General features: G+C 46.0%; 1 protein-coding gene across 6 annotated transcripts in view; it reads left to right on the forward strand.

Moving 5' to 3' along the window:
* Positions 1-1,361: 1,361 nt before the first annotated feature.
* PPP6R2 (protein phosphatase 6 regulatory subunit 2) overlaps positions 1,362-23,618 on the forward strand; it is a 77,594-nt gene continuing 55,337 nt past the window's right edge. For 3 of the 6 annotated variants that reach the window (XM_040637767.1, XM_040637771.1, XM_040637769.1), the window contains exon 1: positions 1,362-1,380. The gene's annotated coding sequence lies outside the window, so the exon portion shown is untranslated. The remainder of the gene's footprint in view (positions 1,381-23,618) is intronic. The other 3 variants (XM_040637766.1, XM_040637768.1, XM_040637770.1) reach the window with 1 other exon arrangement.

Below are 23,618 nucleotides of genomic sequence, written 5' to 3' on the forward strand. Positions count from 1 at the left end.
CCAGATCCACTTCCTCCGGGGACAGGGTGAATTTGGAGAGGATGCAGCACGTTGTGTTATATTCCTCAGGTGTTCGATTGCCATTTCCAACATTTCCCCACTCTTCACGCTGCCTCCTGAAATAACAAATCTCATTTTATTTTTTTTTTTAAAGATTTTATTTATTTATGTGACAGAGAGAGACAGCCAGCGAGAGAGGGAACGCAGCAGGGGAGTGAGAGAGGAAGAAGCAGGCTCCCAGCAGAGGAGCCCGATGTGGGACTTGATCCCGGAACGCCGGGATCACGCCCTGAGCCGAAGGCAGACGCTTTAACGACTGCGCTACCCAGGCGCCCCTTATTTTGTTGTTTTAAAAATATTTTATTTGAGAGAGAGAGGCAGAGAGGGCATGAGTAGGGGGAGCAGCAGAGGTAGAAGCCGACTCCCCGCTGAGCAGGGAGCCCCATGCAGGGCTCGATCCCACGACCCTGGGATCATGACCTGAGCGGAAGGCACACGCTTCACTGACCGAGCCACCAGGCGCCCAATAAATCTCATTTTAGAGATTAGTTTTATAGAATTAACTGGGCACATATGTGCAAAACAATCCAAGCACCTGTGGGGCACCTGGAAAGGAGTAAGTCTGGAGTCTGCTGCTCCGGCGCTCCCAGTCCAGCTAGGAAACTGGACGCAGAGGGACGCAGGTGGCTGCCCACTGTTCACGCTTGCTTTGGCCATGCCCACCCCAGGGGCCAAGGAGCTCAGGAAACATCCAGTGGGAGACGCCTTCAAGCAGAGAGGAAGGCCCGCAGAAAACCGGGAGACCCCTGCTGCAGGTGTGTGACCCTGGGATCATTTCGGGCCTCGGAGGGGTTGTTCTGTTGCTGACATGGCATTATCCCAAAACAAGCTAATTAAGCTTGTATAGAAATCGGGTAGCACCTCAGAGGAAAAAGCGACAGGAGAAGGCCGCACCCCACCGCACCGCGCTCCCGCCCCCGTCGCGCAGGAGGCTGCCCCTGCGCGGGCCGCGTCCACGTGAGCGCGCCGCCCCGCGCCTCGCCTCGCCTCGCCGCCCCGCCCACAAGGTTCGGCCCCGCCCCCGGCGCGCGCGCCTCCGCGCCAGACACCGCCCCCGACGTGCGCGCGCGCTCCCGCCGCCGCCGCCATTTTGGAGCGACCCCAGCGCCGCCCGGGGCCCGAGCCGGTCCCGAGCCGCCGGCCGGCCCGCGCCGTGTCCGTGGGCGCCGTGTCCGTGGGCGCCGTGTCCGTGGGCGCCGCGCCCGGCCGGGCCCATGTGCGTGCGGCTAGCCCCAGGTCGCCCGGGCTTCGCCTCCGCCAGCGCCCTGGCCTCCACCCGGGCCTCCGAGGAGCCGCCGCGACGCCCGGCCCGCGGGGCAGGTGAGTGCGGCCGCCCGCCGCGGCTCTTCACAGCCCGGCCCGCCGACCGGCCGCGCCCGCCGGTGCCCCGTCGTGACCGCCCCGCTGTCGGTGCGCCCGTGTCTGTCCGCCCCGTCAGTGTTCACCCCTGTCAGTGTCCCCCACCACACTGCCCCCCTCAGCGGTGCCCGCCCCGTCAGCGTCCCCCCCCGTCGGTGTCCACCCACCCCCACGGTGCCCCCCGTCATGCTCCGCTCCCCCCCACCCCCTGTCCCCGAGGCAGGGTCAACCTCCGCCCCCGTCAGGGGTGCCCTCCTGGTCCTGACCCCCAAGTGCCCTCCTCACCTGTCAGTGCCGTCTGTGTCCGTGTCCCCGTTCCCCTCCGTACGGCTCCTTCCTTCTTCCCCCGCCTGTGAGGGACCCTCACCCACCGGGCAGCGCTCCGCACCTGTCAGTGCTACCCCTCTCTACCTGTTGCCGCGGGACTCTCCCTCCCCAGTGTCAACGGTCACCACTGCCCTGTCCACTCTCTCTGCTGCTGCCCTTCTTTCTGCCGCCAGCGTAGCTTCCCTTCCCTGGCCTGTCACCTTCTCTGGCCTGCCTCCGCACCCCTCATTGCCCATGTCTTTCTCCAGCCCCATCTGCTTTGCCATCCCCCAGGCCCCTTACTGGCCCCCTTCTATGTTCCCTGACCTGTCCCTGTGACCTCTTCCACACACCCCCAACTTGCCACTTAGTGTCCTTGCAGCCTGTTCGCATTGTCCACCCACTTGTTATTGACTGCTCTCAGTCTGCTGTCACCCCCAGGTTACCCACTCTGTCACTCCTGTGCAGCCCCTGCCTCTCACTGCACCTCCCCCCCACCCCCGTCTGTCACTCTGCCCACCTGTCTTGTCCCTATGGCCTTCTCCAGTCTGCTATCACCTGCTTCTGTGGCCTCACAGACACTCAGATCTTACCTCTTCTCCATATTCCTTGCTTTCTGGTTTCTCTTCCATTTTGGCCTTTCTGACTCCCATCAGCTAGGCTCTGGAAGGTGAGAAGCAGCTAGCTTGGGGGGGGGGTGGTGCAGAGCCTCCGAGGCTGAGAGGACAGCACAGGCATTGGCCCAGTGGTGGATCTTCTCCAGGAACCCAGATAAGACGAGCATGTGCCCAGGGTGAGGGGGAGATAGATAGGAGCCAGTGTGGGCCACTGGCCTTAGGATCATGCTTTTCCTTGCAGGCTGTGAGCCTGACTTGTGTGAGGACCTGGGATGGAGATTGAGATGGGACATGCACGCGAGGAGGAGAGATGAGGTGTTGGGTGTGGGTGTAGTTGTGGTTTAGGCCTTGCAGGTCAGCTTAGATATTTCGGAGTCAGAGCTGTGGGACTTGCAGATAGGTTAGAAGAAGGTGTGGTGGAGAGGGCTCAGGGTGATTTCTAGGCTTCTTGGTGGCACATATGGGCGGACTGTGGCACCGTTTACTGAGATGGGGAAGCAGGGTGGGATGCTGGCAGGAGCAGGGTGTTATTCTAGGTTGGAGGTGGAAAGTAAGGTTTTCTCTTGAGTGGGAGAAGTCTGACACATCCAAGGGTCATTAGCAAGAAGACACCGGGCAGAAGAATCTGGAGCCCAGAGGAGAGCTCAGGATGCAGGTAAACAGGACCTCAGCACAGGGGTAATGTTTGAAGTCTTGGTAATGGCAGTAAATTTGCACAGACACACAGCACAACATACTGACTATTTATTGTGTGCTGCAGCTTGAAATGCTTTATATGAATTATTTAATCATCATAGGAACTCTAGGGTATAGGAACTATTATCACCCATTTTACAGATGAAAAAACAGGCATACAACAAATAGATGATTGACTCAGGATTTACATCTCAGACAGCTGACTAAGGCCCCTCCCCTTCCTTTTTCTTTTGGTTAAGGAAAAGGCTAACTTTCAAAATACTGTTTTAAATTTTTGAATAATAATGGTAGCTGATTATGTACCAGGCATTTTTGTGTACACACATGCGTGTGTTCCAATAAAGCTTTATTTAGAAAAACAAGCCCAGGCACTTTTTAAAGTGCATCACATATACCATCTTATTTAATTCCTTTTTTTTTTTTTTAAACAAAGTGCTTTACCTTTTATTATCCTTGTAGCCTTGTGAGATATAACAGACATTTTGATGAAAGGAGGTATATGACTTGTGCAGAATTTTCTAAAAACCAGAGAGTGAAAACCAGTGCTAAATTTTGTATTTTGACATCTAAACCAGTAAGCATTTACTTTTTTTGCCCATCCCTCTCCCCTGTCTCCCTTCTAAGCATTTACTTCTTTTTTTTTTTTTTAAATATTTTATTTATTTATTTATTTGACAGAGATAGAAACAGCCAGCGAGAGAGGGAACACAAGCAGGGGGAGTGGGAGAAGAAGAAGCAGGCTCATAGAGGAGGAGCCTGATGTGGGGCTGGATCCCATAACGCCGGGATCACGCCCTGAGCCGAAGGCAGACGCTTAACTGCTGTGCCACCCAGGCGCCCAAAGCATTTACTTAAAACAACTTAATGATGTAGTTACTCTTGATATTCCCATTATTTATGTGAAGACACTGAGGCACAAATTAAGGAATGTATCCAAGGTCACAATAAATAAATGGGAGACCCAGGACTCAGCTCAGGTGGTCAGGCTCTAGAGCTTGTGCTTTTCAGTCTCGCCTCCTGTGGGTGGCTCATGCACAGGGTAATCTGAGCTCGAGTAAAATTCGGAAGATACCAAAGTAGGTATCGTGAAGTCAGTCTGATTCTCACCCCATTCCTCAAGCATCCTCAGCCATCGTCGTCTTAGAAATGTTGTCATATCCGTGTACAGCAAGCAGCCTTCTTTTTAACACAGAACGTACAACCTTTTCTTTCTTTCTTTTTTTAGTCTTTTATTTCTTTAAAAATATTACAGGGTGCCTGAGTGGCTCAGTCAGTTAAGTGTCTGCCTTTGGCTCAGGTAATGATCCCGGGTTTTGGGATTGAGCCCCGAGTTGGGCTTCCTGCTCAGCAGGGAGTCTGCTTCTCCCTCTCCCTTTCCCTCTCCCTACCCCCACTGCTTATGTGCTCTCTGTCTATTGCTGCTCTTTCTCTCAAATAAATAAATAAAATCTTTAAAAAAATATTCCACTAAAAATTATTGAAGAATATTTTATACCCAATGAAATTTGCAGATCTTAAATATGTTTGATGAATTTTGACAAATGTATACACCAGTGTGTCCATCACTCATGTCAAGATAACATTTCTGTCATCCCTAAAAGTTTCCTTGTGTCCCTTTTCAGTTACTACGACCAACCTCCAAATCCTGAGGCAGCCATTGTTCTGATTTGTCATTACAGATTAATTTCACGGGTCCTCCAACTTCATATAAACAAAATCATAAAGTATATGCTCTTTTGTGTCTGTCCTCTTTTGCTCAATGTAATGCTTTTGTGATTGATTGATTGATTACTTTTTAAGTAATCTCCATGTCCAACATAGGGTACTAACTCACGACTCTGTGATCAAGAATTGCACACTCCACTGACTGAGCCAGTCAGGTGCCCCTTGAGATTTAGTGATTTTAAATGCTTGTATCTGGGGGTGCCTGGGTGGCTCAGTCGGTTAAGTGTCCTTTCAGCTCAGGTCATGGTCTCAGAATCCTGGGATCGATTCCTGCATCAGGTTCCTCCCTCAGTGGGGAATCTGCTTCTCCCTCTCCCTTTGCCCCTCCCCCTGCTGGTGTGCGCTATCAAATAAATAAACAAAATCTTAAAAAAAAAAAAATGCTTGTATCTGTATTTTTTGCTTTTTATTTGAGTAGGATTCATTTGTATGAATATGAAATATGAACTTATAATTTCTTTAAATATAATTTATATATATTTTTTCATATTGAAAATATAATTTATTTTCATATTGATGGATATTTGGATTGCTTTCACTTTTTTGGCTATTACTACTAAAGTCAAGATTCTTATGTAAGTCTTGTGGATATATGGTATTTTTTTGGGCAAATATTTAGGAGTGGAATTGCTGGGTCATAGTATAGATACATGTTTAACTTTTTAAGAAACTGCCGAACTGTTTTCCAAATTGTTACTCCTTTACGCTCTCACCAGTAATGTATGAGAGTTGCAGTTTTTCCGTTTCCCTGCCAGCCCTTGGTATTGTCAGTCTTTTTAATTTTAGCTTTTCAGGTGGTAGTGATATCTCACTGTAGTTTTAATTTGCATTTTTCTGATGAATAATGATGGTGAACAACTGTTTTATTTTTGGTGAACACTTTAAGATTTTATTTATTTATTTATTTATTTATTTATTTAAAAGATTTTATTTATTTATTTGACAGTGAGAGAGACAGCCAGTGAGAGAGGGAACACAAGCAGGGGGAGTGGGAGAGGAAGAAGCAGGCTCCCAGCAGAGGAGCCTGATGCGGGGCTCGATCCCAGAATGCCGGGATTATGCCCTGAGCCGAAGGCAGGCGCTTAACGACTGAGCCACCCAAGCACCCCAGATTTTATTTATTTTAGAGAGAGAACACGTGGGTGCGCTTACAAGCACGTTGGTGGGAGGGGCAGAGGAGGAGGGAGAGGCACAAGCAGACTCCAAGCTGAGCCTGAGCCTGACATGGGGCTCGATCTCAGGACCTCGAGATCATGACGTGAATTGACCTGAGCAGAAATCAAGTGTCAGATACTTAACTACTGAGCCACGCAGGTGCCCCTTGGTGGACAACTTTTTATATGCTATATTATTGGCCCCTTATATTTTTCTTGTGAGGTGTCAGGTTTTTAATCCACTCTTTATTGGATTGTTTGTTTTTTAAATATTTTTTTTATTTAGAGAGCATGGTCTAGTGGGAGACCCGGCAGAGGGAGAGAGAACCTCAAGCAGCCTTGTGCTGAGTGTAGAGTCCAACTCGGGCTGATCCCATGACCCTGAGATCATGACCCAGGCTGAAGCCCAAGAGTCCAATGGCCAACGAATAACCATCCAGGTGCCCTGGATGTTTATTGTTCATATTAAGAGTTAAAATATACATATATATGTTGATTATGAGTCCTTTATGATGTGTGTGTATATTTGTGTGTAAGGAGTGAATATTTTTTTCTGTTTTATGGTTTGGCTATTTTTTTCTTTTTAAAAATTTTACATACTTTTTTTTTTAAAGATTTTATTTATTTATTTGACAGAGATAGAGACAGCCAGCGAGAGAGGGAACACAAGCAGGAGGAGTGGGAGAGGAAGAAGCAGGCCCATAGCAGAGGAGCCCGATGTGGGGCTCGATCCCATAATGCCGGGATCACGCCCTGAGCCGAAGGTAGACGCCCAACCGCTGTGCCACCCAGGCGCCCCAACATACTTTTTTTTAAAGACATTTCAGAGAGTGAGACAGTGCAAGCATGAGCGGGGCTGCTGGGGTGGGGGGGCGGCAGAAGGGGAAGCAAACTCCCTGCTGAGCAGAGAGCCTGATGTGGGGCTTGATCCTGGAACCCTGGGATCATGACCTGAGCTGAAGGCAGGCACTTCACTGACTGAGCTACCCAGGTGCCCCAATTTTATTTCCTTTTTTAAAAGTAATCTCCGCATGCAACGTGGGGCTTGAATTCATGATTCCAAGATCAAGAGTTGTATGCTGTACTGATTAAACCAGCCAGGGACCTCTTGCCTTTTTTTTTTTTTTTTCTTTAATGGTGTCTTTTGATGGACAGATTAATTTGGGTGAAGTAAAAAAATAGTCAATATATATATATTTTTAATTTATTATATTTTTAAATAATCTGTACACCAAATGTGGGGCTCAAACTCACAACCCCGAGATCGAGATTCGCATGCTTCTCCAGCTGAGCCAGCCGGCGCCCTGACAATATATATTTTTTATGTTTATTATGTGTCCTAACAAAATTTCACCTGCACCAGTGTTGTGAAGACACTGTCTTCTTCTTTTTTTTTTCTTTAAGATTTTATTTATTTGAGAGAGAGCATGAGCGCACAAGCAGGGGGAGCTGCAGCCAGAGGGAGAAGCAGGATTCCCACTGAGCAGAGAACTGAAGGCAGGTCTCGATCCCAGGACTCTGGGATCTTGACCTGAGCCGAAGGCAGATGCTTAACCGACTGAGCCACCCAGGTGCCCCTCTTTTTCTTTTTTAAAAATTTATTTGAGGGGCGCCTGGGTGGCTCAGTCGTTAAGCGTCTGCCTTTGGCTCAGGGCGTGATCCCAGTGTTCTGGGATCGAGCCCCACGTCAGGCTCCTCCGCTGGGAGTCTGCTTCTTCCTCTCCCACTCCCCCTGCTTGTGTTCCCTCTCTTGCTGGCTGTCTCTTTGTCAAATAAATAAATCTTTAAAAAAAAAATTTTATTTATTTGAGAGAGAGCACGAGTGCACAAGTGGTAGGAGCAGGGAGAGGGAGAGAGAATCCCAGGTGGACTCTGCAATGAGCATGGAGCCACATGTGGGGCTCCATCTCACAACCCTGAGATCATGACCTGAGCCGACCCCAGGAGTCGGGTACTTAACCAACTGTGCCACCTAGGCACCCCCCACCCCTTTTATTTGGTAGAAGTTTTTTTAAATTTTTTTTTAATTTTATTTTTTAGTAATTTTTACACCCAACATGGGGCTTGAACTTGCAACCACAAGATCAAGAGTCGTATATCCTGCTGCCCGAAGCAGTCAGACACCCTGTAAAAGTTGTATAGTGGTAGTTTTTGTATTTTGGCTTACGATTCACCTTTTTCTTTTTAACATCTTTACTGAGATTCAGCTGATGTACAGTAAACCCCACATGTTTCAAGTGTAAAATATAAGTTTCGACATCTGTATACACCTGTGAAATCATCACCACGTGTAGTGAACATGTCTGCCATGCCCCAAATTTCCTCATATCCTTTTGGGAACCCTCCATCCCACCCTCTCCTGCCTCTCCATCTCCAAGCAAATACTGATCTTCCTGAATGATCCTTCTTGCATTATTTTTTAATGTGAGGTGAAAACAGGGTACTTCCCCCACCCCCCATATGGGTTATATAATCATTCTAGTGTCATTTGGGGGAGCCTTTGTTATAAATTAACATACGTGTGCAGGCTTATTTCTGGGTTTTCTGTTATGTTTTGTTGGTCTATTTTTCTATCCTATGCCAACACCACACTGTGTTAATTACTGTAATTTAATGGTAAGTCTTGACATGAGGTAGTGTAAGTCCTCCACCTTCATTCTTCTACAGAGTTGTCTTCCAGCTTTAGAGTAAGCTCTTCAGTATGTACAGAAATTTTTGTTAGAAGTTTGGTTGGGGTTACTTTGACTCTATAGATCAATTTTAGAGTTGAATATTAACATAGTCTTCTGATCTGTGCAGATGGTATATCTCCATTTATTTAAATCTTCTTGCATTTTTCTCAGCAATATTTTACAGTTTTCAATGTGAAGATACACTTTTCACTCAGTATATTTGTAGGTATTTGATATTTTTAGTTATTTAAAACATTTATTTTAAATATTTTATTTATTTTTAAGTAATCTCTACACCCAGCGTGGGGCTCAAACCCACGGTCCTGAGATCAAGAGTCACACGCTCCACTGACTGAGCCAGCTAGGTGCCCCGTTTTCTATTTTTTATTTTTTTTTAAAGATTTTATTTATTTGAGAGAGAGACAGAGATGGAGTATGAGCGGGGGCGGGGGGAAGGGGCAGAGAGAAGAGGGAGAAGCAGACCCCTGCTGAGCAGGGAGCCTGACATGGGGCTTGATCCCAGGACCCCGAGATCATGATCTAAGCCAAAGGCAGATGCTCAACTGACTGAGCTACCCAGGTGCCCCCCGTTTTCTATTTTTTAAAGTTATTTTTTTAACGTACAAAAACAGTTGGTTTATGTATACTGATCACGTATTCTGCAACTTTGCTCTATTCATTTATCAGTTCTCATAGTGGGTTTGTATATTCCTTTGGATTTTTCTACCTGTACAATCCTGTCATCTTGAAGGAAGACAGTTTTGCTTTTCCTGTCCAGTTCTATTGCCTTTTATTTCTTTTTCTTTATTGTACTGGCTAGAATCTCTAATACAGTGTTGAGTAGAAGGGGTGGTATGGGCCTTCAGTGATTGAGGAAGTTGCTTTCTAGTCCTATTTTGTGGAATATTTTTTCTTTTTTAATTATGAAAGGGTGTTGGATTTTGTCAAATACCATTTCTGCATCTATGGAGATTATTTGATTTCTGTCCTTTATCGTATCAATATGGTGTTTTGTATTAATTGATTTTCAGATGTTAAAGCAACTTTGCAGTCTTAGGATAAGTTCCCTTGGTGTGGTGTGTAATGCTTTCTATATGTGGCTGGATTAGGTTTGCTAGTGTTTTGTTGAGGGTTTCTTTGTGTATATTCATAACAGAGATTTACATATGACTTTCTTTTCATATGATATCATTGGTTTTGGTATTACCAGCCCCTTAGATGAGTTGGGAAATTGTTCTTTCCTTTTTATAGATTAGTTTTCTATATGGGATCATTTTCCTTCAGCCTGAAGCACTTCCTTCAGCATTTTTTATATTGTGAGTGTGCTGGGCACAGAGTCCCTCAGCTTTTGTTTGTCTGGAAAGGTCTTTATTTTTTTTAAATCATTTTATTTTATTTTATTTCATCATGATAAGTGTACTCTTTAATCCTCATCTCCTATTTTCCCCATCCACCCACCCACCTCCACTCTGGTGACCCTGTTTGTTCTCTGTAGTGAAGATGAAAAGGTCTTTACTTATCCTTCGGTTTTGAAGGATGTTTTTGCTGAACATAGAATTCTGGGTTGATAGCTTTTTTCTTTCAGCACTTTTAAGAATTTATGCCATTGTCTTTTGGCATCTGTTGTTTCTGATAGAAAGTCAGCTATCATTCTTTACCTTTTTTCCTACTGTGTTTGAGGTATTTTATTATATATTTGTAAAGATTTATTTATTTATTTTTAGAGAAAGTGTGTGCATGTGTGTTCTTGGGGTGTGGGGGGCAGAGGGAGAGGGAGAGAGAGAATCTCAAGTGGACTCCCCCCTGAGCATGGAGCCCAATGTGGGGCTCCACCCCACGTCCCTGATGACCTGATACAAAATCAAGAGTTGGACACCCAATGGAGCCACCCAGGCGTCCCTACTTATTATTATAAATACTTTTTCTTTTTTTAAAATATTCTATTTATTTATTTGACAGAGAGAGAGACAGCCAGGGAGAGAGGGAACACAAGCAGGGGGAGCGGGAGAGGAAGAAGCAGGCTCCCAGCGGAGGAGCCTGATGTGGGACTCGATCCCAGAATGCGGGGATCATGCCCTGAGCCGAAGGCAGACGCTTAACGACTGTGCCACCCAGGCGCCCCTATAAATACTTTCTTTTCATTAACAGTTTTTCTCTTTCAATTTGACTATAATTTTCTAGGTGTAGTGCTTTTGTATTTTTCCTTTTAGGGATTTACTTAGTTCCTTGGATCTGTGTGTTGGTGTATTTAATCAGCTTTGGAAACTTTTTGGCCATTGCTTCTCCAATGTTTCTTCTGCCTCATATTCTTTCTCCTCTCCTCTTGGGACTCCAGTGATACTTACTTTAGATTGACATCCTCCCATAGGTTTTGAATACACTGTATTTTTAATATTCCTTTTTCTGTTTACATTTGTATGTTTTCTATTCTATCTTCACAATCACTGTTTCCTTTTTTGTGTTCATTGTGTTGTTAATTCCATCCAGTAACATTTTAATTTCAGATACTGTATTTTTCAGTTCTAGAACTTCCTTTTGTTTTTTTGGTCAAGTTTTCATTTTTCTGCTAATATTCTTTTCTTTTTTATTCCTTCTGATGTTTTCCCCAAATCTTTTAATGTATTTATAATTGCTCTTTTGAAGTGGTCATCTGCCAGTTCCAACATGTGGTCATTTGTGGGTCCTCTAGATTGTTTTTTCTCTTGATCATGGGTCACATTTTTCTGCCTTGCATGTCTAGTAATTTTTTTTTTTAAGATTTTATTTATTTATTGGACAGAGAGAGACACAGCGAGGGAGGGAACACCAGCAGGGGGAGTGGGAGAGGGAGAAGTGGGCCTCCTCTCAGCAGGGAGACTGATGCGGGGCTCAATTCCAGCACCCTGGGATCACGCCCTGAGCAGAAGGCAGATGTTTAACGGCTGAGCCACCCAGGCGCCCCTGGTAATTTTTAATTATATAATGAACATTATGGGTGGTACATTCTAGAGATTCAGTTTTGGGTTATCTTCCTGTAAAGAGTGTTGAGTTCTTTGAGGGCAGACTGTTAAATTTTTGGGAGATCACTTGATCCTATAGGAGCTTGTAGCCTGTAGGGTGGATTTTTTGTTTTTTGCCCTAAGTTTTAGGACATAGCCTTTCAGTTCTGGAACATGGTTTTTATTCCTCTAAGGTGTGGCCTCCCTAGGGTTTTAATGGAAAACCTTTCTAGTTTGGCAGAACTGAAACTCCAAATTCTGTCTCCCCAGGATTGGACAGCTGCTGGCATCTTTGCTTAGCTCTTTTCTCCTCACAACAGTTGCTTTCTGCTTGGTGGTTTTTAGCATTATTGACATATAATTGACAAAATTATAAGTTATTTAAAGTACATTATGATGATTTGATATATGTATGCATTGTGAGAGAACTCTCCCTATCTGGTTAATCGCCACATCTGTCACCTCACATGTTCTTGTGTGTGTGTGTGTGTGTGAGAGAGAGAGAGAGAGAGAGAGAGAGAGAGGACACTTAGGTTGTGCTCTCTCAGCAGATCTCAGCTACTCCGTACAGCATCAGCAGCTTGTCACCACATTTTATAATCACATCCTCAGACCTTACTCGTTTTTGTGCTCAGTGTGTGGACCCTGGACCAGCCTCTCCCTGTCTCCCCTGCGCCTGGCCCTGGCAGCCACTTTCTACTGTTTCTGTGTTTTTTGTTTGTTTGTTTGTTTGTTTTTGCTTGATTTGTTGGTGTCTCCTCCCACCATGTGCAGTTCAGGAGTTAGTCAGGGATTTGGGAGGAATTTAATGTAGACTTAAGGGATTTTCACTTCTTTTGGAATTTCCCTTTCAGTTTCAGCCATTCTGATAGCCCTGACCTCTAACCTCTGTTCCTCCTGTAGTAAGACCGCTAAGCCTGCTGTCACCTAGCTCCGTGGCCTCATGTTCTGCAAGAGCTGGGAAGCGCGCTCAGGTCAGAAGGCATTTCAGCGTGGAGCTCAAAATTTGTTCTCCTTCCAGTAATTGTGTCCCCTCCAGTTTCTTCATGTTTCTGGCTGTTCTCCAACACCTTCAAAGAGCTGTTTTTTATATTTTGTATAGTTTGTTATTAGTGGTAAGAAGATAGTCTGATATTGGGGCGCCTGGGTGGCACAGCGGTTGGGCGTCTGCCTTCGGCTCAGGGCGTGATCCCGGTGTTATGGGATCGAGCCCCACATCAGGCTCTTCCGCAGTGAGCCTGTTTCTTCCTCTCACTCCCCCTGCTTGTGTTCCCTCTCTCGCTGGCTGTCTCTGTCTCTGTCGAATAAATAAATAAAATCTTTAAAAAAAAAAAAAAAAAAGAAGAAGATAGTCTGATATGAGCTGGAGCCAGAACTCTCAGACATGCACTTTTATTTATTTATTTTTTCTATTTTTTAAAAGATTTTATTTATTTATTTGACAGAGAGAGTGAGAGCGGATGAACGCAAGCACGAGCAAGGGGAGGGATAGAGGCAGAGGATGAAGCAAACTCCCTGCTGAGCAGGGAGTCCACCATGGGACTCAGTCCCAGGACCCCAGGATCATGACCTGAGCTGAAGGCAGACGCTTAACCGACTGAGCCACCCAGGTGCTCCTCTCTAGTCAACCTTAATCCTAGAAGAGCACATAGTAGGTGCTAAGTGAAGGAGGTGCTATTAAATGGGAGAATATTTTATTAGATTGAAGGAGAATATTTTATTAGATTAACTTTTGGTAGAAAATGAATTATAGAACTTTTTAAAAAAGATTTATTTATTTGAGAGAGAGCATGAACTGGGGGAGGGGCAGAGGGAGAAGCAGACTCCCTGCTGAGCAGGGAGCCCCATGTGGGGCTCGATCCCAAGACCGAGGATTAATGACCTCAGCCGAAGGCAGATGCTTAACTGACTGAGCCACCCAGGTGCCCTAGACCTGCACTTTTAAGTCCTGTGTTATACATACCCGACAGAGGAAGACAAGGGAGACCAGGGTGAACATTGGGGTGTGCCCGCTGTGGAGGTGAGCACAGGAAATAGAAGCTGACCTGGAGTAGCTCTGGGTGCTGGAGGAGACTAGGAGAGTATGGTGTCAAGGATGCTAAGAGAGGCTGGTACTTAAGAGTCTGGTAGTAAGCTATGGGATGTAGAGGGAGGGAAGGGCTGAGAGGTGGTCCTTGGTGGTCATTGGCTTCCTTGACAAAAATAGTTTGGTGGCATGCTAGGGAGAGAGGCCAGAGGGGAGGAGAGGGGTTGTGGACAGTAATTGCAGATGGTTCTTTCAGGAAGCATTGCTGTGAACAGGAACTGGAGAAATGTCTGTGGGGCAGGGGATGTGTGTGCCTGTCTGTGCATGCACACTGACAGGAATGTGGAGCAGAAAGGTCTGGAGATACCAGAGGAGCAGTCTTGGGAAGCTGTGAAGGGTGGGGTCCAGAGCATAGGTGGAGGGACTGGCCTTTGGTGGGAGCAAGGACCCTTTCCTCCATTGTAATGAGAAGGAAGCAGTGGATTTGGGTTGGTAGATCAGATGGAGGGAAGATGGGAGAATTTCCATTTGAGACCTTTGGTTTTTTCTGTGATTTGAGGGTTAAGGTTATTGGAGAGTGAGGAAAGAGTAGAAGGAATAAAATGGTGGTTATGGTAGTTACGTATTGCTTTGTTACAGAGCACCCCAATGATTAGTGACTTAAAATAGCAGTCTTTATTTTTGCTTATGAGTCTGTGGTTCGAGCCCAGTTTGGGCTGGGCCGGGCTTGGCTGGCATGGCTCCTCTCTGCTCCTCATGTTGTCCACCTGGCTTCCCGTGTGTCTGGGGCCTTGGCTGGGTCTTTAGGCCTCTCTCCAGGCTTCTGTCAGGCTCAGGGAGGCTGGATAGGGCTTCTTCACACATTGTCACAGGATTCCAAGAGGGCAGTACTGGAGGCTGGCTCTCAAAATGGCATCTGTCTTCTGCTGCCTTCTGGTGGTTACGGCAGGTCAGAGGGGTCACAGGATGGGCAGATAGATTTCTTCTTCTTCTACTTCTCCTCCTCCTCCTCCTCCCCTTCCTCCCCCCTCCTCCTCTTCCCCCTCTTTTTGACACTTCTGGATGCAAGGAGCTATATAGAATTAGTGCCCATCTAAAATTTGTCCCGGTGCCTTAAGAGAGGGAAACTAACTTAGAGTTCAGAGGCTATGCTATATTAACATTCGCTTGAGAAGTGTGGTCATTAATTTAAAATGAGTAAAATGGGCACCTGGGTGGCTCAGTCATTTAAGTGTCTGTCTTTGGCTCGGGTCATGATCCCAGGGTCCTGGATCGAGCCTGCATGGGCTCTCGCCTCAGCGGGGAGTCTGCTTCTCCCTCTGCCCCTCCCCCCTGCTTATGTGCACACGCGCTGTCTGTCTCTCTCAAATAAATAAAATCTTTAAAAATAAATAAATAAAATGAGTAGAACTCAAGCCAGGTTTCCTTACGGAAGCCTTCTTTGACCAACAACTCCTTGCTCCTTGGCTCATGATAAATGTGGACATTTATGGGTCACTTTGTTTGCCAGCCATGTTTTGAGCACTTCATACAGATCATCTTGCTTGATATTCACATTGTCCTCTGAGATATGTACCATCAACGTCTATATTGCATAGTTGGGGGGACTGAGACATAGAGTTTAAGAACTGTAATTCAGGTCAGTAAGTAGAGAGGCTCATGCAGGCGAGGCAGCTGTACCCGGAGCCGAGGATGCAGCCACTGTCAGGGCCTCTGTACAAGTCCCGTCCTCCACGTGCAACCATCATGACACTAACACGCATGGGCACTCTCCGTGCCCCAGGTTCCGCACTGAACTTCGCCACAGTCAGCCCTCCTATCCATGCTATGAGGCTGGTATTTTTATCCCTGTCCGTAAGGACACCCCAGGGCACAGGGAACCAATGGCTCTGTCCTCAGGCTCGAAGGTAGGAGCCTCTCTGGGCAGAGTCCTTCAAGATCTGCTAGAGGTCAGGCTCCTGGGGGTGGGGCTGTGTGTCTCATTCTCTTCATTTGTTGTTGAGTAGGGGATGCCCAGTGTCCTCTCTGAAGGCTGTTAGCAACATTGAAGCCTTTCAGAGCTCCCCTTTAAGAATGCAGCTGCCACCTGTCGGCCCATGGACTGCCCCCTTTTACACTGAGATGTAATTCACATACCATAGAATCACCCTTTGAAGTATGTAATTCAGTGGCTTTTAGTACATTCACAAGGGCAACCAGCACCACTAACTCCAGAATAATTTATCACCCCACAAAGAAACCTGTTGACTGCTCCATTTTGAAGATGTGCACTTCTCTCCTCAGCATCTCATTTCCCCTCAAGCCTATGAGACCCTCCTCTGTCGCTTTCTTGGCTCAGTTCTGGTTAGTACCTTCATGTCGTCTCCCTCCATCTTTATACTTCTTTCTGTAACTCCTTTGATACTTCCTTTTTCTCTTTATTGACTAGGCCAGAATCTGGTGTCATTTGGAGATTGAGAATATGGACTTTGCTGTCAGCCAACCTCGGTTCTAGTTTTGAATTGACATTTATTAACCTGTGGCCTTGGCCAGTCCTATGATTATCGAGACCTCTGCTTTTTCACCTGTGAACTGGGTTAGTGATAAATTGCCTGCTGCGTGGAGTTGTACTGAGCTCGTGTGGTGGCTGTGCACAGTGACGCGTCCATAAAAGCAGCTCTTGTTGTTTCCCTTCCTCCTGGCAGGTGCAACCTGTAGTCAGAGTTCCTTGGCTTAGTTGTCCTGAGCTCTTGTTTGGACTCAGCTCTGTCCACTGCCCTGGTTTCTGCCTTGGCGCTTGTTGGGGCTTTATTCCGCCTGTTTGGCGGTGCTTTTTAGCCGCGTGTCTCCACTTACTTGTCCTTCCAGGAGTCCCGGCCCAGAGTACGCCCTGCCCACCCTTGGTTCTGGTTCTCCCATGAGTACGAGGCCGAGAACAAACACAGTGCAGGCACCGTCTGGTGTCAGTTGCCGTGGGGCAGGTGCACACTGGGGCCTTGCTGTGGTATGTCTCTGGCTCCCCTACAGGCAGACCCCAATTTAACAATGGCTCTCTACGATGGTGTGAAAGCGGTACGCATTCTGCAGAAACTACTTGGAATTTTGAATCTGGATCTTTCCCCTGGGCTAGCGATAGGTGGTACAATCTTCTTGTGATACTGGGCAGCGGCCACAGTTCCCAGTCAGCCTGCGATCACGACATCAACAACCGATACCCTGACCACCACCCTGTACCCTGACAGCCGTGCTGTTTTTCACTTTGGGTGCAGTACGCCGTATGTTAGGGGGGTATTCGGTACTTACTGTAAGTTGAGGAAGACCTGTAGTTGACTCCTTTTCTTCTTGGGCCCCAGGGAGGCATCTGGTGTTGGCCACTGTCCTAGATAGACCAGGTGGGGGCAGTCATGACGGCTCCTTGTCACTGAGTCACATTTTTGCTTGCTTTACACACACACTGGGCACATGCCCAGGATTGCAGGACTAGTCAGTGATGGAAGCTGGATTTCATGCCAGTGAGAGAGCGCCCCCCTTCCCCTCCCCCCGTTCGCCATGCTCAGGTCTGCTGCCCTGATGGGTTCTTTGCTTGGAGCTCTGTGTTTGTCTCCAGGATAGAAGAGGAGGGTGTGTGCTGACCATGCCAGCGGGCTCTATCCTTAACCAGGCAAAGTAGCCACGATTACTAGCAGTGAGCAGATAGAAGGTTCAGCTTTCACTTTAGTCTTCTCTTCATCACGCTCAACAGCCAGGAGGAAGCTCTTGAGAAAACCAGGAGAAGGCGAGAACCTGCTCGGGCTTGACTTAGCTCTTGTTCAAGGTGTCTGGTGGGGCTATGTCTTGGTCACCTTTCTGAGACTTTGGTGGGAGACCAGCTGAGCTCCATCAGTGGGGGGGCAGAAACAGGGTTTTGGGAGGTTGAAGGCCCAGGAGTGTGCAGCCACCTAAGCAGACTGCTGTTGGGGTAGTGGCCCTCAGGCTAACTGCGAGTTGTTGGGTTTTCACTGAAGACCAGCTCCCAGGTCGGGGCCGCAGGGGCATGAAGGCCGGCTAGCTCTCTGGCAGAGACACCGTCCCTCTGGAGATGCACTTATTCTTCATAGTGTTGGCTCACATGGTTAAAATTTCAAATTAGTTGTTAACATTTGAAGATTTGGGGATTTAAGAAAATTTGGGTTTCTTGCCTTTCTTGTAGATAACTGGCAGATGTGTCCCCTTGCCCTGTGTTCCTGCAGGGCTGTAGGTGGCTGCCATGGACCAGCCTCTGCTCCCCTGGACAGCCTTGTGCTCCTGCTGCAGGCTTCACTCCACCTGCTGTCTTCTCTGGCCGCTTCCTTCCCCTTAACACCTTCCCACCCTGCAGCCCTTTGCATTACAGCCCTTGTGTTAGGACATGGCCGGAGAACTGGAAATCCGGGGACTGGGCACTTCCCTGTTGCCACTGTAAGACAGCTCTTGCTTCTGAAGTGTAAGGTTTAAGATATTCACTTCTGAATAGACCTGGCTTCCTTTCTACAAAATTCCTTTGCACCTTTCTGGCATTTGGAATTAGCTAGGCTGTGCCCTCCTGTTCTATGACCGCAGCACTAATGCACTCACTCTCCAGGAATATGCTCCACTTTCTTCTTGGCCCCTTTTTCTGGGGACACTCACCAGAGTTAGGAGCTGGAAACCTGCAGGCAGGAGAGGCAGCCGGCTCAGCTGTCAACAGCTGCTCCCTCATCAGCCTGCGGACCCCTCCCAGTCTCTGCTCCCAGAGACCCACCTGGCCAGGGAAGGCACCTGACTTTATAGCTCTCTCACTGGCACCTGTTTTGGGATCCAGTTTTTCTCTGTTGGTTCCCCATTTATTTATTGTGCTAGGAAGTGTTGTCCTCTAGAATTTCAGGTTTATTTCCATATATTTGCATATCTTATTTTCTCATAGATCTTTTTTTTAAGAAATGGATTTTTAATTGTTAAACAAAGAACAAATATATGAGGCTTCTAATTAAAAGATCTATTCTTACATGCAGCCTTCCCCTCCCCTAGTTCTATTCTGTAGAGACAACTGTTTTTGAACTCTTAATAGCTGTTTAATTCTGGTAGTTACTTCCATAGGTTAATAATAATAAAAACTCATAGCAGCTAACATGGATTAAGGCTTTTCGTGTGTCAGGTGTTGTTCTAAGATCTTTATGTTGGTTTCTTCTTTTAATTCTCACTGGCAGTATACGGGGTAGGTGTTGTTACCCACCTTTCATAGATGAGGAGACTGAGGCCCAGAGAAAGGCTAATTGACTTGCCCAAGGCCTCTTCTTTTTTATTGTGGTAAAATATATGTAACATAAAACTTACCATTTTAATAATTTTTAAGTGTGCACTTCAGAGGCACTAAGCACATTCACCTGACTGCACCTGTCACCACTGCCTGTGTCTAGAACCTTTCCATCTCCCCAGACTGAAACTGTCCCAATCACGCTATCTCCTCCCCCACCCCCCTCCCCGGCCCCACTGTCCATTCTCTGTCCCCCTGAGTCTGACCACTGCAGGTGCCTCCTCGGAGTGGAACCAGACAGGATTTGTCCTTCCGTGTCTGGCTTACTTCACTCAGCACAGTGTCGGCAGGGCTTCCCCAGGTCAGGGCAGGTGTCAGCAGCTCCTTCCTCTCTAAGGCTGAGGATGTGATTGAGGATAGATGACCATGGCCCTCTACCTGCCTCAGGGAGAAGAGGATATCATCAGAAGGTCAGACTCTGAAGCTCAGCTCCATTAACCTTTGGACCTGCTGTGGATACTCCATTAAGTGACCATCCAAGACATCGCTGAGTCTTCTGCTATTAGACAACCTGATTGCTTCTTGGCCTTTTGGCTAAGATCAACTATACTATGTTTTCCTATCAGTTTAATGTTAGACAATCTGACTACCTGTTATCATGAAGTAACATCTCTCCCATTCCTCTGCTGTCTGACACTTCCGCTGTCTAATTCTTTCCTGGGGATGGTCTATGAAAATCCTCCTAGGATTGGTTCACCAAAGAGCTCCACCCAGTCTGGGTGACTTGTCCCAGAAAGCCTTCAGCCATCCCTGTTTCCACGGACTGGTTAGACATTCTCCATCTTAAGCTGGAGGAACCTGGCCTTCCACATCCAGGGGAAGTCCCACCTTTGGGCATTTGGCAGAGACTGGTCTGTGTAGCAAGGGCAGTAGTTGTCTTCTCTTAGATTTGGTGATCTCCTTTTAAGGTCCCCCAAGACTCTTAGAATGTGGCTCACTAGGCCAGAGTTTTCTGACGGGTAATATACACCTACATATATGCACAGATAGAGATAATTATGTAACAAATCTCTAGGTACCCATTACTCAGCTTTGTCTGGGAGCAAGAATGTCCTGTCCCCATCAAGGTCCTTCTAGCCAGACTGAGAATCAAATTGACATGAGGCAGATTAACAGGAGAATATAAAATTTAGTTTTGTATGTATGGGGAACCCAAACAGCTATGGAAATTCCAAAGATAGGCAAAATAGTATATATGTCATTCTGAACTAAGGAGAGGGGCGGGGTTTGGGACTTCAGAGGGAGGGAATGCAATTCACAGGAAAGTGAAAAAGAGTAAATGTTTAGTAAACAAATGTTTGCTGCCACTCAGGAACAGTGGGATGCAGAGAGGGCTTGGATCAAACAGGCCTTGCCAGATTTCTCCCTGTCAGCTTTACCTAGTTCATAGTACCATGTAGTTATCTATGGTGATAGCTCTCTTCTTGGAGGAGCTCCTCTATCTAAATTCTTTTTAGGCAGTTGAAGGGGAGGTAAAGAGCTTTTCCTGGATTTGCTGGGTTTTGATGGCTTTTTAACTCAAAATAATTTTTATGACAAAGTGGCTCATCTTGGGGCAGCCTGCCCTTGGCCCCTACAGTTTCAGTAGTTATGACATTTTGCCAATCTTGTTTGCCTGTCTGCATTCCTCACCATCTTTTTTTTTTTTCCTGGTGTATTTAAAAGCAAATTCTAGAAATCATGAAATCATGCCATTTTACATGCCTGCTGATCTCAGGTCGTCCATACTCAGCCTAAAAAGTGCCTTCTATAGCTGGTTGGTTTGAACCAAAGTTATAGTGTCGCACTTTGGTGACTGTCTCTTAAACCCCTTCTTCTTGGAGCCGCCTCCCCTTTCTGTGTCACTGATTAGTTGGAGAAATCTGGTTATTTGTCCTGTCAGCTCCCACATTCTGGATTTCACTAGTTGCCTCCTTTTGTATTGTTTAACTTGTTTCTTTCTCTCATATTTCCAGTAGAGAGATTGACAGGGTAATTAGATTTAGGTACAACTTTTTTTAGGTATGAAAACTGGACAGGTGTGATCTGATGGATTTTAATGTAATATCCACAGGAGACCTGAATTTTAAAACATTCTCTTGCCATTTTATATACATTTCATGTCAGAACTTCTATTTCTTTGTCAAGAAGATGTGAAAAGAAACTTTGACCTGGGGAGGGGAGTTGATTATCCTTATTTCATTAACCCTTGGGGATGTCTGTCCAGAGAGCAGTTTCTTCCTTCAGATTTTGGTTCAGTTCTCTGACGAGATAGGTTGATTCTTAGTGTGTGATGTCTACTTAGATGTTAAAACATTTTTTTCATTCTACCTCTGTTTCCTTACGGGGCTTCCTCCAGTAGCTGTTGGAAAATGGGAGAATTGCTTCTCTGTGGCTTATTACCCTACAGACAAGTGTATTAAACTGAACAGAAAGTGTTTAAAGCAGACAAGCTCTAGCAGTACACAGTGGTAGCGCATGGGACACATTTTGGGGTAAATGTTCCGTATGCCTTTCTTGGAGACAGGTTTCATACATAGCTTATAGTCCTGTCTATTATAGACCTCAGGGTATTTTATCTTATTCTCTTGAAGTCTTGTATAGTCAAAATAAATAATGAAATAATTACTCCAAATAGATCAGGGGTTATAGTGTAAAAAATTAAACTATATGAGTACTAAAAGAAAACAAAGGTGAGTTTCTTTATAACTTAGGAGTGGGAGAAACTTTTCTAACTATGACTCAGAACCTAGAAACAGTAAAAGAAGACTGATAAAATTGATTACATTAACAACAGAAAACTGCATTGCAAAAATCACCACAAGCAAAGTCAAAAGACAAATGACAATAGAAAAATTTGTTGAGGGGCACCTGGGTGGCGTAGTCGTTAAGCATCTGCCTTCGGCTCAGGGCGTGATCCTGGCATTCTGGGATCGAGTCCCACATCAGGCTCCTTTGCTAGGAGCCTGCTTCTTTCTCTCCCACTCACCCAGCTGTGTTCTCTCTCTCACCGACTGTCTCTCTGTCTGTCAAATAAATAACCTGAAACTATCAAATGTATGTTAACTAACTAGGATTTAAATAAAAACTTAAAAAGAAAAAAATTCATAGAGGGGTGCTTGGCTGGCTCAGCCAGAGAAGCGTGCTACTTTTGATCTCGGGGTTGTGAGTTTGAGCCCCATGTTGAGTGTAACAATTACTAAATATATATATATATATATAGAGAGAGAGAGAGAGAGAGAGAGATAGAGAGAGAGAGATATCATCTCACCATATTGGTAGAGTGGCCAACTGTGCTGTTTTGGCCAGGACTTTCCTGGTTTTAGCACTGAAAATCTTCTGTTTTGGGAAATCTCTCAGTCCTTAGCGGACTGGGACAGTTGATCACCCTACATATTGGCAGAAATCCAAAATTTTAACTATATGTTCTTTTGACAAAGCTGTGTGGAAACTGTCTTCTTGCCAGTAGAAATGCAAAATGGTACAATGCCTCTGGAGGAGAGTTTGTATCGCAGGTTTATATGTGCATTTGTCCTTTGACCCAGCAGTCCCACATCTAGGAATCTGTCTTAAAGATATGTTGGCAAAAATAGGAAATGACTTTGTGAAAGACTATTCATTGCAGAATTATTTGTAATAGCAAAACACTGGAAACAACACGTGTGCATCACTAGTGGTAAGTCAGCATAAAGGTGTATTGTACAGTTATCACAAGGAGCGTGAATCTTTGGTGGTGGATTCAGGTCAGGACAGTGGTTGGCACCTTTGGGGACATGAAGGGTACTTCTGGGTACTGGTAATCTAGTTTCTTGAACTGGATGGTATGGCTGCATGAATGGGTTTATTTATATTATTATTTTTTAAAGAGTTTATTTATTTGAGAGAGAGAGTGAGAGAGAGATCACAAGCAGGACGGAAGGGTAAAGGGAGAGGCAGTCTCCCTGCTGAGCAGGGAACCCGATGTGGGACTTGGTTCCAGGACCGTGGGATCACGACCTGAGCTGAAGGCAGACACTTAACTGAGCCATCCAGGCCCCCAAATGGGTTTATTTTGTGAAAATTCAGTGAGCTGTTCACTTATGATTTGTGTGCTTTCCTTTATACTTTATTTATTTATTTATTTATTTATTTATTATTTTAAAAGATTTTATTTATTTATTTGACAGAGATAGAGACAGCCAGCGAGAGAGGGAATACAAGCAGGGGGAGTGGGAGAGGAAGAAGCAGGCTCATAGCAGAGGAGCCTGATGTGGGGCTTGATCCCAGAACGCCAGGATCACGCCCTGAGCCGAAGGCAGACGCTTAACCGCTGTGCCACCCAGGCGCCCCTCCTTTATACTATATTTAAAATCAGTAAAAATGTTCATTTAAAGAAAGGAGTAAGGTGGGGCCCCTACTTGGCTCAGTCAGTTGAGTGTCCAGCTCTTGATTTTGGCTCAGGTCATGATCTCAGGGTCATGATCAAGCCCTGCATCAGGCTCTCGGCTCAGCATAGAGTCTGCTTGAGATTCTCCCTCTGCCCTTCCCCCCCACTCTCTCTCTCTCAAATAAATAAAATCTTTAAAAAAAAGAACGGAGTAAGGAAGGGGCTTTTTCTTTTTCTGTTTTAAGATTTATTTATTTGGGGGGGGGAGCTCGTGAGCAAAGGGGCAAAGGAAAAGGGAGAGAGAATCTCAAGCAAACTCCCTCCTGAGGGCAGAGCCCAACATGGGGCTTGATCCCAGGACCTTGAGGTCATGACCTGAGCTGAAATCAA

Source organism: Ursus maritimus, unplaced genomic scaffold (assembly GCF_017311325.1).
Source record: "Ursus maritimus isolate PB19 unplaced genomic scaffold, ASM1731132v1 scaffold_21, whole genome shotgun sequence".
In the NCBI taxonomy this organism is placed as follows: Eukaryota; Metazoa; Chordata; class Mammalia; order Carnivora; family Ursidae; genus Ursus; species Ursus maritimus.